The following is a 17982-nucleotide window of genomic DNA, read 5'->3' on the forward strand; positions in this document are numbered from 1 at the left end:
GTGGCTTTGTAAAGGAGGGGGTTAATTTTATATATGCTTCTTTTTGCTAATCCACTTTGAGATTTTCTCTGGGGAAGGGCAGAATTAATAAATCAAATCAATAGAGTGCAACTAGAATTGGGATCCACATATTCTGTTAATACAGGGGTCTCAAAGTCCCTCCTTGAGGGCCAAATCCAGTCGGGTTTTCAGGATTTCCCCAATGAATATGCATGAGATCTATGTGCATGCACTGCTTTCAATGCATATTCATTGGGGAAATCCTGTAAACCTGACTGGAATGCGGCTCTCAAGGAAGGACTTTGATATCCCTGTATTAATAGATAGTGCAGTGCAGTACTATAACAGAACATTGCCATTTACAGCTGGACTATGCTAGGATACATTTGCTGCATATAGCATTATGGGTTTTGGTTTGTTTTTTTGTTTCCTTATAATATCTCTTTCTTACTTATTATTTTTCATGATGATTTTGATGCCTTAAAGTAGATTTTTGCATGCTGTTTTCTAAAGGCAGTGAAATTTCTACTGTCCTGAATTCTGGCAGGCTTTTCTGCACCAGGGGGGGAGCTTTGGTCATCTACGGTTCATGGTACCTTTGCAGTGAAACAGAGTGTAAATTAACACTGGTATTCTATCCTTGGAAAAAAGATTCTGCTATGAAATTGATATGCCTAATTACTTCCTACATATTCCTGCTGAAACATATTTAAGTGCCTGTTAGCCTGGAGCTATCTGATAACCCATATCCAATATTCCCTTGAAACAGAGCATGTGAGAAATCGCTCAAACATTTTACATGGTTGCTCACAAAAATACTGGCCCGACTTTCAAACAAAATTAAACTATAAGTTAATTAATTTAAATCAATTACCATATGTGTGATTTTTTTTTGTGCGCTTTATACAGTAATGCAGGGGTGTCCAACCTGTGTCCTAAGGGCCGCATGCGGCCCCTTGAAGTATTTCGTGCAGCCCTGGTCAAGGGCAATGCAATGTTTTCCTCTACCTGCCCCCAGGTGTTTACCATCTTGCCAGCTCCCTCCTCTGTCTTGCTGCAGTGTTTCCGCGTTTGTGCGGCCCCAGAAACATTTTTTTCGGCCAATGCGGCCCAGGGAAGCCAAAAGGTTGAACACCCCTGCAGTAATGCATTGCTGTATAAAACACAAAATTGCTGTTTTTTTAGAACTTGTTGCTCAAAGGAAAATAAATTTTGCATGCACCAAGCCACTCCTTAGAGCAGTGTTCTTCAATGCAAGGCCCAGGGGCTAATGGCAGCCCCTAGAGTCCTCTGAGGTGGCCTTCATTGTTATTCTGATTTTTTTCCCCAAGTGCTCTGCTTCTCTAGCTCAGGCTTAGGTCAGAAACGGGGAAGTGGATGGGAGAAAGAGCTACATGCTTGAAGGACATTCTCAGTAGAAGATAATAGATTTGGAAACCCCAGCTCCCAGTAAAAAGTTTGAAGGTAGGCTGGAAGTGATGGGCATGCCCTAGTGGCTCTCTTTCAGCTAATCTGAATGTTAAGCGGCTCCAACATAAAAATTAGTGAAGACACACTGCCTTAGAGGAAATATTGCATAGCTGAGTTTTTCAGAGCAAGTCCTGACCTGATTTAAGAAGTGTGTGCAGCTTCTGTAGTTTTTCTACCAGGTCTCTCTGTGGGATTTTTTTCCACAATGCAGACTGTTATGCTAAAATGGGGGTTCTCTATGGACAACAGGACAAGTTAGCTCACATTGTTTAGTTTTTCTGTCCTGCGCGATGGTCGGATTTTACCTGCTCTCTCCACTACACACACAAAAAAAGAAAAAACATGTCCAAGCATGAGGATCTGGAAAAGAGAACTTTTGAGTAGAAGTCACACGCAGCAAAACAAAGATCTTGACCTTGGAGCACCAGGTGAGCCGGGACTGTCGGGGCCTGTCAGGGGGAGGCTTCCGACTGCATCGGGGTGGGTGCCTGGAGGAGCCACTGGTCTGGGAGCCTCCCTGTTGCAGGGAGGTTTTTGCCTCTTCTTCTGCGGGTCTTTCTGCATGCTGGGCTGCTCTGTCAGGGAGTGCAGCATGTTCTTGCGGGCCCTCAGACATTTTCAGGCACTGGGGCAGGCAGCCATGAGATGGGATTCCCCAAGGCATCGGACACGCACCTCATGCAAGTCAGTGGAATTCATTTTTCTTTTGTTGGTTGGGCATTTCTTGAATCCTGATTTTGCTGCATGTGTCTTCTCAGAGGTTCTTTTCTCTGATCCACGTTCTCGTGCTCAGGCATGTTGTTTTGTTTGGGGGGGTGGAGGTCGGTTGTTTTTTTTTTCTAAATCTTTATTAGTTTTCAATTATTAACAGTGCAATACAGTGAATTTAAACATAAATGAATCAAACAAAAGCGCTATAAATATGCAAATATTTCAAAAACAAATATTTTCACCCCCCCTCCTCCCCTTAACTAATGAAAATAAAACCACATATATAATTTCAATAAATTAGATACAATGAATAATAATGTTTTCCCGTCTCCGTCCCTCCCACCCTTTTTTTAATAGTAGAGTGAGCAGGTGGAATTTGACCGTTGAGCAGGGCGGAAAAGCTAAACAAATGTGTGGCTGACTCACCCTGCTTGTTCATGGAGAGCTCAAGATGTTTTCATCCCATCCCTAATCCAAGATTCTTTGGCACGAATCACAATCCATTTGGCCACCGGAGTATGTGGATCTCTACCTCTTGTCAAGTATCTAGCCAGCTTCTCACCTTGTGTAGCGAGGAAACACTGTTTCATCCAGCTGCAAACCTTTAGCTTTCCCTGAGCCCGAGGAAACAGAATCTTTTCAGCATAGCTGTAAAGTCCTTTGTTTAATCTCGGAGGTGTGGCCACACAGGCTGGGTCTTGTGCCCTTGTACTGTTGGATTTCTGTACTCTCTGTGTTGCAATCGCTAATAAAAATTTAAAAAAAATTTAAAAAAAATAAGGACAAAGGTGTACTGTGCCAGGAGCCCTTCAAGCTACGGAAAGCTGATCTCTATCGGATGCATGTTTCCTATTGAGGTACTCATCTGATTATTATTTCTATAGCATTTACTGCATGTAAAATCTAGTCAAGACACACAAACTGAGCAGAGAGGCTTTGGAAAACTCCAAATGGTTATAGCCAACAAGTTTGTGTGGCCACCAAAAGTACAAAAATAATACCCTCTGCCAGACCCTCCCTCCCCCAAACAAACATTTTCTAAATGGCACGGCCCAGTTTCCTGACATTTATTTCGGGGGTTATCAGCATTGCATAGCAAATTGCATAGGCACATACCCCCACATTCTATAAAGTCCTCCTAAAGTTAGATGCCGAGATCAGTGTGCCTAGCCAATGTAGGCAAGTAACTTAATTGAAGGGCTTAATTAGCACTTAACACCTTATAATTGGTGTTAATTGGACTTCGTTGAAAGTTAGGCGTCTGACTTGAATAGCGCAATTCTCTAAAAAGTAGGCATCTAGTGCAAAGCATATAGTTTAAAAAGTGGGCGTGTTAGGGGTGACATGTATATCCTGGACATATGGATGATTCTACTGGACTCTACAGACCTAGATTTTCACTTGTGTATGCTGGACACCCTGCTGGAAACTACAGACATATTTTCCCATAGCCAGGCCCAGATTGTTTGCAATGCTAACAATGATGTTCTTGTTTCCCTGCTGGGAGGATATCCTTTCAAGGTTATGCTGAACTGTTATCACTGCTGTATGACTTCATAGACTTCATATGCCAGAGACCCTAAAAAGCCATAAAACTTTTATAATGAGCAAGGAGCTCTGCTCATGTGGGTGTAACGAGATGAAAGAACTTGGTACCAAACCATGGGTTTCCTGTCTCCCAACCAAGCTATTGGAAACAGACAGCTGGATTGTTGAAAGGCCATCTCGTTGCCAACTTTTCATCTTACAAGGACACCAGCTCGAATATGCACAGAATTGTAACACCTCTAATTAGCAGCTGCATGTCTCCGTGCAGAAAGAAGAAAGTTCATAAACAGTTCTCTGTTTCTGAAAGGCCCCCGGTGGAGGTGAGAGAGAGGCGTGGACAGATGGGAAGAGTTAGCTGTACATTATTTTTATATACCAATAGGGAATTACATAACCAGAATTCGGGGATGGACTTTCTTGGGACAAAGGAAGAATTGCTCTGTATAAAAAACACGTGCATTCTAGAAAAAGCCAGAGAGATTCACTTACTTATGCTACGGGGAACTGCTAGCCCCCTGCTAAGCATATGGGTGCAAATTCTTCTCTTCATTGCATATTCTGAACTGACAATATATTTTTTTCCAATATGTCTTTGCTGCTGTAATACTGTAAGTTTTTTATACTAACAATAAACAAATATTGTCTGTTTTGGAAGATACAATGCCATCTTGTAGTTATTCTACAAGCAGCCTTTTACTTCAGGGGCGAATCGTGGGCATGCTTTTGAGTTAGGTGGGATTGTGTATTTAACTTATTTATTTGGTTTTATATCCCATCCTCCCAGGCAGGGCCGGATTTAGATGAAAAGAGGCCCTAGGCTATTCCACTTATGAGGCTCTTTCACCTCCCATTTTTAAGTTTGTATATTACATGAGAGATAATAAAATACATCATTACTGTGATATATATCAATATGTTAAATGAAACATGTTGTTATTGGTACTAACCTTTATAAAAAATGTGACACGGATAATAAATAAAAAAAAGTTGAGAACACTTATTTGGACATTTATTCTCAGCACCATATATAATACTTGTAACAATAACTAATCAAACATAACACACAACATTGCCCCTTCCTATGTCCATATTGCCCCCAGTGCGTCCTTCCTCACCTCACCCCCCTCCGATGCCCGCCTGCCTCCCATCCCCCTTCCATTGAACACCCCCCATGCCATCCTGCCTGCCTGCCTTCCATTAACCCCCCACCCTCCCTCCGATGCCAGCCTGCCTGCCTCCCATCCCCCTTCCACTGAAACCCCCCACCCCCCCGGATGCCAGTCTGGGCCGCCCTATCCTGACGGATCCACGTTATGCCTCTCTCCCCGCGGGGCTGGGCTTTGCCCAGCTGTTTCCGGACTGACGTCTTTATCTCCCCAATCCTCCTCCCAGGGCGAGAAAAAGAAAGGGAGAAGCCGAGTCGGCGCCCCGTTGCGGCCAGAGCCAGTTCCGATCACGAAGCGTAGAATTTCTTCTTGTAGCGAATTATCCTGCTTGATTACATCAGCTTTTTGAAGATTTGGAGAGATGGGAGGGTATTTCTTTGAGTTGGATGGGACGTATTTCTGCTCTCAAAATGATGCTTTTGCCCAAATTATTATATCTTTTTTTGGCCTTGCCTATTTTGATTCCTGAGGATTTTTTTAGAAGGTTATTCCGAAAAGTTTTTGCTTTTATTTGGCGAAAGAGGCCGCCGCGGGTGCGCCGTAATGTATTATATCGAGCCAAATTGCAGGGGGGGTATGGGAGTCCCTAATTTTAAGTTGTATTATCATGCGGCGTTGTTACAAGAGATTCTCATTTGGGTGTCTTTTGATGATAAACCCTGGGTACGGGTTGAGCAATATTTTTTGCCTCGGATTTCGTTATGGAAATTACCCTGGGTGCCGTTGGAGCGTTTGCGATTTGCGCTTCAGACTCCTAATCCCTTTTTGCGTACGATTGTTACTCTTTGGTATAAAATTAGGAAGAAGATGTTTCCGGAGCGGTGTTTTTTTGCTCAGATGGCTCTGTCGGTTTTGCCAGGTTTTTCAGCATTGCGAGAAGGGGTGATCACGAAGTGTTGGGTTCGTTTGGGTTTACGGTTTTTGGGACAGATTTGGGATGATATGCAATTTGTTGCTTTTGAAGAGTTGCAAACTGAGTATGATTTGGAGGCGAGAGACTCTTTTTTATATACTAGATTACGATCTTTTCTTTTGAAAGAAGCTTTTTGGGAGATTTCGTTGGGTGCTACACGGCTGGAGTTGGCTTTTCAAGGTGGTTCGGGTCTTGGGGGGGTTTCGAGAGTTTATCAGGCTTTATTATATAGAGAGGATCCCTGGGATCCTTATCGTGTGGAGTGGGAGCGAGTGCTTCTTCAGGGTATGGGGTCCCCTTAATTGGGAGGTGGTATATAAGAGTCTTTTTACTTCGACTCTATCTACTAATTATGTAGAGAATGGGTATAAGATTTATTATATGTGGTATTTGACTCCGGTTCGGTTATTTCGGATATTGGGGAGGGGTACAGAGGCTTGTTGGAGAAATTGTGGGGAGCAAGGGGATTTTTGGCATATTTGGTGGGGTTGTCCCTTGGTTAAAGATTTTTGGCATTTAGTGGGTAGTTTATTAGTGCGTATTTTGCAGAAGCATTGTGTGGTGTGTATTGAATGTTGTTTATTGAATGTGGGAGTGCCTGGTTTCTTGAAGTATGAGCGGAAATTTGCAGCCTATGTGTTTATGACTGCTCATTTGGTGTTAGCTTCTTTTTGGAGATCTCCGAATATGCCTGAGATGGGTGATTTATGTCGTCGGTTGATGTCTAAATTAACAGCTTTATGACACAATACACTTAATATTTATTATAAGATTTGGGATCCTTATTTACGTTGGAGAGCACAGTAATTTCTGTTCGTTGTTTTGCTATTGCTAACCCTTTATGCTTTTGTAATTGCTGGGAGGGAAGGGTGGGTTGGGATAGTTTGGGGGGATATAACTTTGGAAAAATGATGTGTGCCTTTATTGTATGCTGTTTTTTGTTGGCAATAAAGTTTATTTAAAAAAAAAAAAAAAGAATTTGTCCTTATTTTCGGTTCAGTGTTTTAGTGTTCACTGTTTTTAGAATAGTGTAATTTTAATTTTGCTAACAATTTGAATGTAGGCCCCTCTTGATCTTGAGGCCCTAGGCTGAAGCCTAGTTAGCCTATAGGAAAATCCGGCCCTGCTCCCAGGGGAGCTCAGAATGGGTTACAAGTTAGGTGCAAGCATTTAGGCCAGGGGTGTCAAACTCAATTGCATAAGGGGCCGAAATCTGAAAAAAAGGGCTAAATCGTGGGCCGAATTTTTTTTTTTTAGATACTTAGGGGTCCTTTTATTAAGGTAAGCTAAACTAAATGTGCACCTTAATAAAAGGACCCTTTAGTCTTAGTAGAAGTATAGGGTTACACCCTCTCTAACCCCATGCCGGCTCTGTGATGTAAACAAACAAAAAATAAGACTTTTCCTCTCTCTTTTAGGTCCTAGTGCATGCTCAATGTCTAACACCAGCTCTCCTTCTTTCTTCTTCCCTTTTTTTTCTGGAGTCTGAGGGATGGATTGAGCAGTGCCGGGCTCATTTCTTCTTCTGCTTGCCCCATGCAGCATTGTGTGTATATAGAGAATGACACGGTGACAAAATTCATCACCGTTCCCGTCCCCGCGGATAACCGCGGGAAATAATCTCATGTCATTTTCTAGTGTCTATTTCGACCTCGGTCCTACTACACCAGCATTCTTCAAAGCAAAGCTTGCGGGTCAGTGGTTGTGGCCATTCATACTCTGATTCTTTCCTCTCTCCTTAAATAATGACATGAAGATGGTTTCCCACGGTTATCCGCAGGGACGGGAACGGTGATGAATTTTGTCACCGTGTCATTCTCTTCTTCCCAGCACTGGGGATCAGAAGGGTAGTGGAAGATATTTCTGTGTCTGCTTGGGACCTGACTCTGTAGGTTCACGCGGCCTGCAGAGGATTGCTGGTCAGCAGTAGCGATCCTTGCAGGCCGCTGTAGCCTCAGCTGCACGTTCCCTCTGGCGCGGTCCCGTACGTCAGAGGAGGGGCGAGACCGCAGCAGAGGGAATATGCAGCTGAGGCTACGGCGGCCTGCTAGGATCGCTACTGCCGACCAGCGATCCTCTGCAGGCCATGTGAACCTACAGATGATGCGGCAAAACCTACAAATTATGCGGCACTTGTACCAGCGGGCCAGCTTTTGGGAAAATTTGAAATTGGCTGGCGGGCCAAATTTTGGTACACCATGGGCCAAATTTGGCTCGCGGGCTAGAGTTTGACATGTCTTATTTAGGCCAAGAAAACCCTAGCATAAATACGGTGCAATATAGCTGAAAAGTCCCAGAATAATATATACTTCCAATTATTCGAATTTCACTAATATCAATTCACATTCTCTCATACAGATAAGCACAATAGATAGTAGTGCTGCCCGATTCAGGAAAAAAAAATTTGATTCGATTCAGCCTATTGAATTGATTTTTCGATTCAATTTTCCTGCCCAATTGGGTGTTTTTTTAAAACATCCTGGTGGGTTTATTGTATAGCCTGTTCACCCCTTTTATAGCCTCTTCACCCTCTTTGCCTTCTCCTAACCACACTGGTGCCATTGTGTAAACAAAATAAACAAACAAAAAAGACTTTTCCTCTCTCTGTTAAATCCTAGCTCAACGTTTGCGGTCTAACACCAGGTCTGGCAGGATACATGTTTCAAATCTGACATATTGTAATCACAAAACAGAAAATAAAATTATATTTTCTACCTTTTGTTGTCTGGTCATTATTCAAATCTTGTTGGTCCCAGGCTCTAGTTGTCTTCTGATAACTTGCTTGCCAGGGTCTCCTTCTTTCTTCTTTCTCCGTGCTAACCATCAATCTTCTATCTCTGTTCTCCCCTTCCGTTTCCCTTCCCTCCCCTGGAGGTCTGGCATCTTTCCTTTTTTTTTTGTCTACATCCACAGATCCACCTTTACTCAACTACCCTTTCATCCAGCATCTCTCCCTCCTTCCCCACCACCTTGGGGTCCACAATCTCTCCCTTTCTGTTCCTTTCATCCCTAAATCCCATTGTCCACCATCTCTCTTCCTCTCCTCTGTTTTTAGACCTATTATTTCTTCCCCCCAAAGTCCAGCATATGCACGTCTCTTTGAACCCCCCTTCCCTCCCTCCCTCCATGTTCTTCTACACCATGGCCCCTTCCCTGAAGGCCTGCACCTCTTTGAAGGCCTACAACCCACCCCTGAAGACCTACATGTTCCCCCCCTGAAGGCCTACAACCCACCCCTGAAGGCCTGCCTGTCTCCCTGAAGGCCTGCACCCCCCCCCCCCGAAGGCCTACACCCCACCCCTGAAGGCCTGCCTGTCCCCTCTGAAGGCCTGTACCCTCCCTCAGAAGGCTGCACCCTCCACCGGAAGGCCGCACCCCCCCGGAAGGCCTGCACCCCTTCTGAAGGACTGCTCCCCCTCCCCCCCCGGAAGGCCTGCATGTTCCCCTGGCCTCCCAGCATCAATTTACCTAATTTCAGCAGCCTACATAAGATCGCTGGCGCTAGCGATCTTTGCAAGCTGCCATACGCCTTCAGAGTTGTCTTCTCTCTGCCGCGGTCCCACCCCTCTTCTGACATCAGAGAAGAGGCAGGACCGCGGCAGAGAGAAGACAACGCCGAAGACGTATGGCAGCTTGCAAAGATCGCTAGCGCCAGCGATCTTATGCAGGTTGCTGAAATTAGGTAAATTGATTCCGGGAGGCCAGTGGGGAAGCCTGATACCAGCGGGAGGCCAGCGAGTAAGCTACATCCCGACTGACCCTCCCCACTCGCCCTCTAAAGCAGGAGCGGCAGGCCAGCAAGAGGCAGCGCTGCCGCTCCTGCTTTAGGGGCGAGGGTGGAGGGTCAACCAACGAAACAGGAGGCCGATTTTTTGGTAAATCAATTCGAATCAATTCACCCTAATAGAGAGTGCAAAGTGCTCAGAAAATGGCTACAATGTAGCTCTTTGTGCAGTTTCTTATTCAAAGACAAGACAGCACCCTGACCGAGCACTCCCTGACCGAGTAGCCCAGCATGCAGAAGGACCTGCAGAAGAAGAGGCAAAAAGCTCCCTGCAACAGTGAGGCTTCCAGACCAGCAGCTCCCTCCACGGCACCCACCCCGCTGCAGTCGGAAGCTTCTTCCCGACAGGTTCTGACAGTCCCAAGGCCAGGATCTCAGTTTTGCTCTCTTGGTGCTGTCTTGTCTTTGAATAAGAAACTGCACAAAGAGCTGCATTGTAGTCATTTTCTGAGCACTTTGCACTATCTATTGTGCTTATCTGCATGAGCGAGTGTGAATTTATATTAGTGGAATTTGAATAATTGGAAGTATTTATCAGTTTATACTTTTATTTTGGTTTCTTTTTATTTTTCATTATGAATTTTTCCTTTTATTAGCTTTATTTATTTCCCCCCTTCATAGGAATTCTGAGCGTCGAAACAGTTACCACCACCGGCGCTAAAACCCACGTTACGCGTTAGTAAAGGAGGGGGTTTGTTAGGTTCATTTGATTTATGTTGAAAAACGGATTTTCTTAATGGTAATATTGACAAGATTAAAGATTGAAATTTGAACATTAATGGTCATGATGAGAGGCTTTACTTGCTCATATTGAAGCCTTTCCTACCTGGTTTGAAGGAATGTGGCATTTTTGGTCACCTTTTTGGAAGGCCGACTCAGCTTCGTATTGGTGTCCCCTGCTTTGTGCCGGCTGTCTCCACATTTGTACTGGTGTTTCCATCTTTATCTTTAGTCTGGCTGCATTGCAGAGGTTATATCTTGTGGCGAGCCCTCTGTATCGGCATTATGACAACTTCAGGCTGGGGCATCCTGTGTCGTGCCGGTTATATTCTCCTCCTTCATGCCGACCGTTTCTATCTACGGGCTGGCTGGATCGTGGAGGCAGCATCTTGTGTTGGGCCCTGTTTGCGATGGGCTGGAGGGGAAGTCCTGGTGTGGAGCAGCGTTGAGGGGACCAGCTCCCGGCCTGCATGTTGGACTGAGTACCAAAAGACTGCTGACTTAACTCATAAATGCCAAACCAACCTATAAAGCTTAGTTCAAAAGACAGTCAATAATGTCACATATCATCCCACTGCATTACAGGTTCAAACTAAGGGCTCCTTTTACTAAGGTGTTCTAGCGTTTTTAGCGCACGCACGCACGCATAAGATTAGTGCGCGCTAGCCGAAAAATTACCGCCTGCTTAAAAGGAGGCGGTAGTGGCTACCACGTGTGGCAATTTAGCGCGTGCTATTCCGCGCTTTAAGGCCCTAACGCACCATTGTAAAGGGAGCCCTAAATGTACATTGCTGCCGGTGTTCTTGGCTCTGTACCGGCTACATTCACGTGGCTCAACCTACCCTGCCTATCTCTTAACGTGGCAATCCTAGATGATTCCTTCTGCTTCTTCACCAATGTGGCAAGAAGACTACTATTTATATTGCAAATCTATAGAGATGATATTTATAATGTTCTATGGATTTCTTATTCTTTTGATGAAGCAGATCATTCAAGGTTTGTTATGCCTCTAATAATTTAGTCATGTCATATCGTGAGTGTGATCTACCATACTGGCTCTGAAGGATTGTCACCAAGCTTTCCAGTTTTAACATTTCTCACTACCAAGCCTTACTCTGAAAGCTGATATACAATATAATTTCCCCCCGCAGTGCCGCCTTCGCGGTTTCCCATAAGAGGAAAGGATTATCCGGATGTACCCTATTATTTTCTTGGTATTTGCGCCACCTAATATATAATCATGGAACTTCTGATCGTTATACAAATGACATGGGAATCTCCAACGAATGTTATGCTGAGGCACTGTCATCACTGCCCATATTACCTCAACCCATGCATAAACGGAAACCTCTGTGGGACCTATCCGAGTATCTGTGACCTCTGAAATCCAGCTCTTGGAAATTAATATGTACATAATCTATTCTGGACATGGTGGCATGTGCGTGGGATAAATGTGTACAGTCCCATTCCAAAGGATGCAACACCAGGCCCAGAACAGAGCATAGCAGAGAAACACCAGTTAGTGCTTTAGCGGCCTTTGCCTGTCAAAATGGATCTAACCCACTTTGGGACAGATACCTCATTAAAATCCCCTCCCAGTATAAGTGGGGTATCCCCAAATTATAGCAGTACATTTGCTATTGTTCAGAAAAAGCCCTTTCCTGGATTACTGGGTGCATATATATTGTGGTGGTTAAGTACCATCGACTTGTGCTCTAGTGACTTGATGAATTGTGGATCTAAAAAGAAATCGATTTTGTGCTAGTCTGGAAAGCACATCCAGCATCATCCCCATGGACGTGGAACCACTATTTTATTTTAGTCTGTGAATTTCTAGATACTTTTATTTATTTAATTTTAAAAATTAATCTACTACCTAAACCTAGGCAGTTTACAAAAGAACATACAGTAAAACCTTGGATTGCAAGTAACTTGGTTTGTAAGTGTTTTGCAAGACAAGCAAAACATTTTATTCAATTTTAACTTGATATACAAGCACATACAGTATACACACAGCACAACTAGTGACAGAAACAGAAACACAGATAGGAAACCCGACGGGAACTATGTAGAATCGGACTCCGACAAAGCCAAACTTTTAAATGAATACTTTTGCTCAGTCTTCACTTGCGAGGCACCGGGATCCGGCCCTCAGCTGCAGACAAGGGAAAGCTCGGAAGACCCATTTCAAAACTTCGAGTTTACGCCCAGCAGCATCTACTACGAGCTATCAAATCTCAAGGTTAACAAAGCTATGGGACCGGACAAACTGCACCCTAGGATGCTCAGGGAGTTAAGTGACATCTTGGCAGAACCGTTATCCGCGCTCTTCAATCTTTCCCTAAATACAGGAAGAGTCCCGTTGGACTGGAAAACAGCTAACGTCATTCCACTTCACAAAAAAGGATGCAGGACGGAGGCTGCAAACTACAGACCGGTGAGTCTCACATCGATAGTGAGCAAACTTAAGGAGACTCTAATCAAGCGCCAATTATATACGATCCTGAACGAGGAGAATCTACAAGATCCCCATCAACACGGATTTACAAAGGGAAGGTCCTGCCAGTCCAATCTGATCAGCTTCTTTGACTTGATTACAAAAAAGCTGGATATAGGGGAGTCCCTAGACATCGTGTACCTGGACTTCAGTAAAGCATTTGATAGCGTCCAACACCGCAGGTTGCTGAGCAAGATGAGTTCGATGGGATTAGGTGACACGTTAACTACATAGGTTAAGAACTGGCTCAGAGGCAGAATTCAGAGGGTGGTGGTAAACCGCACCCCCTCCGAAGCAGCGGAGGTGATTAGCGGAGTGCCGCAGGGCTCGGTACTGGGCCCGATCCTATTCAACATCTTTATAAGAGACTTGGCTAAGGGGCTTCAAGACAAAATTACGTTATTTGCCGACGACGCCAAACTATGCAACGTAGTAGACAAGAGCACAACAGACCAAAGCACAGTGCCTAACACAAGCTCAATGCCCGACAGTATGACGCACGACCTACTTTTACTGGAACAATGGTCCAGGACTTGGCAACTAAGTTTCAATGCCAAAAAATGCAAGGTCATGCACCTTGGCAGCAAAAATCCATGCCAGACTTACTCCCTAAATGGAGAGACTCTAGCAAGGACTATAGCAGAACGTGACTTGGGGGTAATCATTAGTGAAGACATGAAGACTGCCAATCAAGTGGAGAAAGCTTCATCCAAGGCTAGACAAATCATAGGTTGTATCCGCAGAGGTTTCGTCAGCCGTAAGCCCGAGGTCATAATGCCGTTGTACAGATCCATGGTGAGACCCCATCTGGAATACTGTGTACAATTCTGGAGGCCACATTATGCAAAGATGTGCTGAGAGTTGAATCGGTCCAGCGAATGGCCACCCGGATGGTCTCAGGACTCAAGGAACGGCTGGACAGGTTGCAGCTATACTCGCTCGAGGAACGCTGAGAGAGGGGAGACATGATTGAGACGTTCAAATATGTCACGGGCCCTATCGAGGTGGAAGAAGATATCTTTTTTCTCAGGGGGCCCACGGCAACGAGAGGGCATCCGCTGAAACTCAAGGGTGGGAAATTTCATGGTGACACCAGAAAGTATTTCTTCACCGAAAGAGTGATTGATCGCTGGAATGATCTTCCACTGCAGATAATTGAGGCAAGCAGCGTGCCAGATTTTAAGAAAAAATGGGATTGGCACATGGGATCTCTTCAAAGAGGAAAGTAGGGGTGGGTCATTGGTGTGGGCAGACTGGATGGGTCGTGGCCCTTTTCTGCCATCAGTTTCTATGTTTCTATGTAACTGAGCTGATGGTTCTTCTCTCTCTGACACTTCAAGAGTGTATTGACTGTTCTAAACAAGCAAAGACTTGTAAAACGAGTACCTATAGTATACACGTGTCACAACTGAGCCAATGGTTCTTCTCTGTCTGATGCTGTAATGTAGTGACTGTTCTAAATGAGCGAGGTCTTGCAATACAAGTATGTATAGTATTTTGTATTAAAGGTTTTGGGTTGTGGAATGAATCGTCTGAGTTTCCATTATTTCCTATGGGGAAATTTGCTTTGATATACGAGTGCTTTGGATTACAAGTATGCTTCTGGAGCGAATTATGCTCATAAACCAAGGTTTTACTGTATATAAAAAAAATACCATGCTGAAATGACTTACAGCTTTATGTTGCTGAGCTCTGGAAAGGGGAAGTGGGAATATGATCCTGGCCAGGAAGGGTTGGGATAAACATTTTGACATATAGAATGAATCTGCTTAGGAAGTATAAGGGATGGGTGAACCTAGCCTGTAGGGGAGGTACCCTGACCAGTTTAGAGAAGGAACATAATGGGGAAGAAATTAATAGGGGGCAAAGCAAGTTAGGTTAGGAGGAAGTAGAGAGTGGAGTAGGTATGGGGGGGGGGGGTGGATATTAAGCATGCTACCTCAAAACAAAAGAAAAACTGAGCTGGGAGAAAGAAGTAAAGGAAAAACAGAATAAGAAGAGGATAGGAGAAAGATGTTAAGGCAGGGAGGGGTTGAGAAAGAAGTGACGATTGAGAGAAAAAAGTGTATGGTGTGCACAGGTTAGCTAGAGAAGAGGAACCATTGAGAACTGTCTGGAAGAGGGAGAATATGGGTTGTATAGATGGGCCAGGGTGGGCCGGAAGGCAAAGTATATGTGTGGTGTAGATGGGCTGGGAATAGGATAGTAAACTATGGCAACGAGTGAGGTTGGGGAGGAAGAGAGACTAGTGGGCCTTGCAGTGCTACCTTAGCATTTATTTTAGCCAGAAGTCTTCCCTGTGTGGCACAACCTGCTGTGCTCATTTTAAAGAAAGCCTGGCCAGTTGTCATGACAATCCACCATGCTTTAATTTCCTTTATGTGAATTTGGTAATTAGTGGCGAGTTGAGCACCCTCAATCATTTTGAAAAGTTGGCTCCTATGGAAGCAGTATTCAGACCGCTATCTGGTTAAGAAAGCAAAAAGATCAGCCGAGCTAACCAATTTACTCTGAACAGCAGCCTGAAGGATCTTCTGGTCCCTTCCTAACTCCCTCACAGCAAAACATTTGCTTGTCAAGCCTCCCCAACCACTGTAGTACCCTCCCCCCCCCCCCCCAACCTAGCTTTAATAGTTCAGGCAGTCTAGAGGATCCTAAGGACAGGAGTGATGCCCTCCCTGCTCTGGCCTCAAAATATCTGCCACAATCATTAGTGGTAATTTTACTGTACTCGCTTGTACCATGAGGCTGCTGCTAGCAGTCATAGTGGCCATTTTGAGTCCAGAGCCACAATGGGCAGGAGTGAGTGGGCATCGTCTCTGTTCTAAATGTAGGGCTGAAGGGGCCTACAGGGGTTGAAGGTGTGGGAGGGGTCTTGTTGAGTATATTTTTCATTTCGGGAGGGAGGACTCGAAGGGAGTGAGAACACCTGCTTCCCTTTATGTGTGTCCTGCCAATATTCAGCCTGCTCTTGAATAAATGTTTTGGCAGATCCTCCTGCCAGGACCTACATAGCATGTGATGGTGATGGATGTTGGCACAGTCCCAGATCTTCAGTGCTGGTGCCCAGACATAACCTGACATTGAACATCAACCTCTTGTTCTGCTTGCAGTGGTTAGTGTTTATAAAAATGCTGACCACCACTGGCTGAATAGTGACCTGTATACATTTTAAATTGGGCAGGAATTAGAGCATTCTGGAGTAGGACAGGGATGGGGCAGGAGCAGGAGTGTGCTAAAAGTTCTGCGGAAAATAAAATAATTCAGCTGCTCTCCATCTAAATTATGCATTCAAGTTGTAATGCAGAAGTGGAGGACCATTTTCGAAAAGGACATCTAAGTCAGATTTGGATGTTTCCTGCTAGATATCCAAAATATTTTTTCAAAAATTATCTACTTGGACATATTGGCTGCCAGGAAGTCCAACCTTAGGACGCTTAACTTTATTCCCCATTTTTGATCACAGAAATATCCAAGTTAAAAACATCCAAAATTAAACCATTTGGATAAGGGAGGGGCCAGCATTGTAATGGACTGACCACATAGACATGCCAATAGAGCAGTGGGGTACCTTAGAGGGCACTGCTGTGAACTTCACATAAAGGTTGCCATGTGTACATCTTACCATAACCTCCTTATAATACATGGTGAGCCCTCTAAAACTCCCCCAAAACCTACTATACTCACCTGTCTACTACCCCAATGGCTGCAGGTGGCACCTATATTACTATTAATTATTTCTATAGTGCTACCAGATGCATGCAGCACTGCACAGAGTCACAAAGAGTAAGAAAACAGTCCCTGCTCAAAAGAGCTTACAATCTAAACAGCAGTATAGTAGGATTTTGGAGGGCTCACACTTTCTACCATAAATGTACTGATTAGAGGGGCTTATGGGCCTGGGGGGGTCTCCTCTCTATGGCTCATTAGCCCATCTACCAGGCTACTTAAAACACCTGTGTGATGCTACTAATCTTTCTCATACCAGATGCTGTTCTAGAGACAGGTATAAACTGTTTTATCCAGATTTTGGGGAGGATGGGAGTGGGTTAATGACGACTACCACCACTACTATTAATTATTTCTATAGCGCTACCAGACACACGCAGCGCTGCACAGAGTCACAAAGAAGAAGAAAACGGTTCCTGCTCGAAATTGCTTACAATCTAAACAGCCAAGACAAATAGGATGTCATGGATACAGTTAAGGGAAACGGTTAATCTGCTGGCTGGGTTGGAGGCCAGAGGAGCAGGGTTAAGGATTGAAGGCTATATCAGAAAGGTGGTTATATCAAAAAACATTAAAGAAGAGCACTTAAGCCCGATAGCTACCCAGCCGTTTCATTCAGGGTTTCCTCAGGGGCTGTGTCTCTTGTATGAATTTACACCTCTGCTTTTTTTTAGCTTATGAGAGGTAAGCGATTGGCCATGACGGTGCCACCTCCCCCTATCTATGCCACTGGTGGCTTGCAATCCCTTTCTAGCCATGGGTTGAGCAAACCTTGGATATTTAATGTTGGGGCCTGCATAACTCCTGCCATTGAATATCCAGGTATGTATGATAACCTGGAAGTTAACCAGGTATTGGCTGATATTCAGACTGATATCCATTTAAATTGCTGCATACATATGCATATGCTAACTTGAGACTCTGACCATGCTCTGCCCCCAGCCCGCTTCTAACCTAGCTGCTTAGGGGAAGGCTAATTAGCAGGTATATTTAGAGTTACCAGATGTCTGGGAAAATGCAGATATTTCCTCTTTTTAGATGACTGTCCAGGTGCTGGGAGGGATTTCCAAACCCCAGCAGTTTGTCCGGGTTTTGGAAGGCCCTGAGCTCACGGTAGCACCTGGAGGTCTTCTGCGCATGCACGGAGGCCCTCCAGACACGAGGTTTGTGTGGGGGTGGGGCTGGGGCAGAACAGGGTGGGGGGGGCCAGGGGAAATCTGGTAATCCTGGGTATATTCAGTGGCACTAACCAGTTACATGCCTCTGAATATCTGGGATGGGCTAGCTCAACAGGGTTTACACCATGAGGCAGCCTTTTCAGTACTGACACCGATGTTGTTAGACTTCAGTTTATAAGCTAACAGTTGCTCTATTTAATTCTATTCTGGTTGTAGTTTTATTTATATATGAACACCTGTTCACTGGGAGATAGACTTGGTCTTAC

General features: G+C 44.6%; 1 protein-coding gene across 3 annotated transcripts in view; it reads right to left on the reverse strand.

The window, feature by feature from the left end:
* Nucleotides 1-2863, reverse strand: part of LOC117358048 — a 44390-nt gene extending 41527 nt beyond the window's left edge. Inside the window, exon 1 of one of the 3 annotated variants that reach the window (XM_033939478.1) lies at nucleotides 2744-2863. The gene's annotated coding sequence lies outside the window, so the exon portion shown is untranslated. The other 2 variants (XM_033939480.1, XM_033939479.1) reach the window with 2 other exon arrangements.
* Between the last annotated feature and the right edge of the window lie 15119 nt (nucleotides 2864-17982).

This window comes from Geotrypetes seraphini, chromosome 3 (genome assembly GCF_902459505.1).
Source record: "Geotrypetes seraphini chromosome 3, aGeoSer1.1, whole genome shotgun sequence".
In the NCBI taxonomy this organism is placed as follows: Eukaryota; Metazoa; Chordata; class Amphibia; order Gymnophiona; family Dermophiidae; genus Geotrypetes; species Geotrypetes seraphini.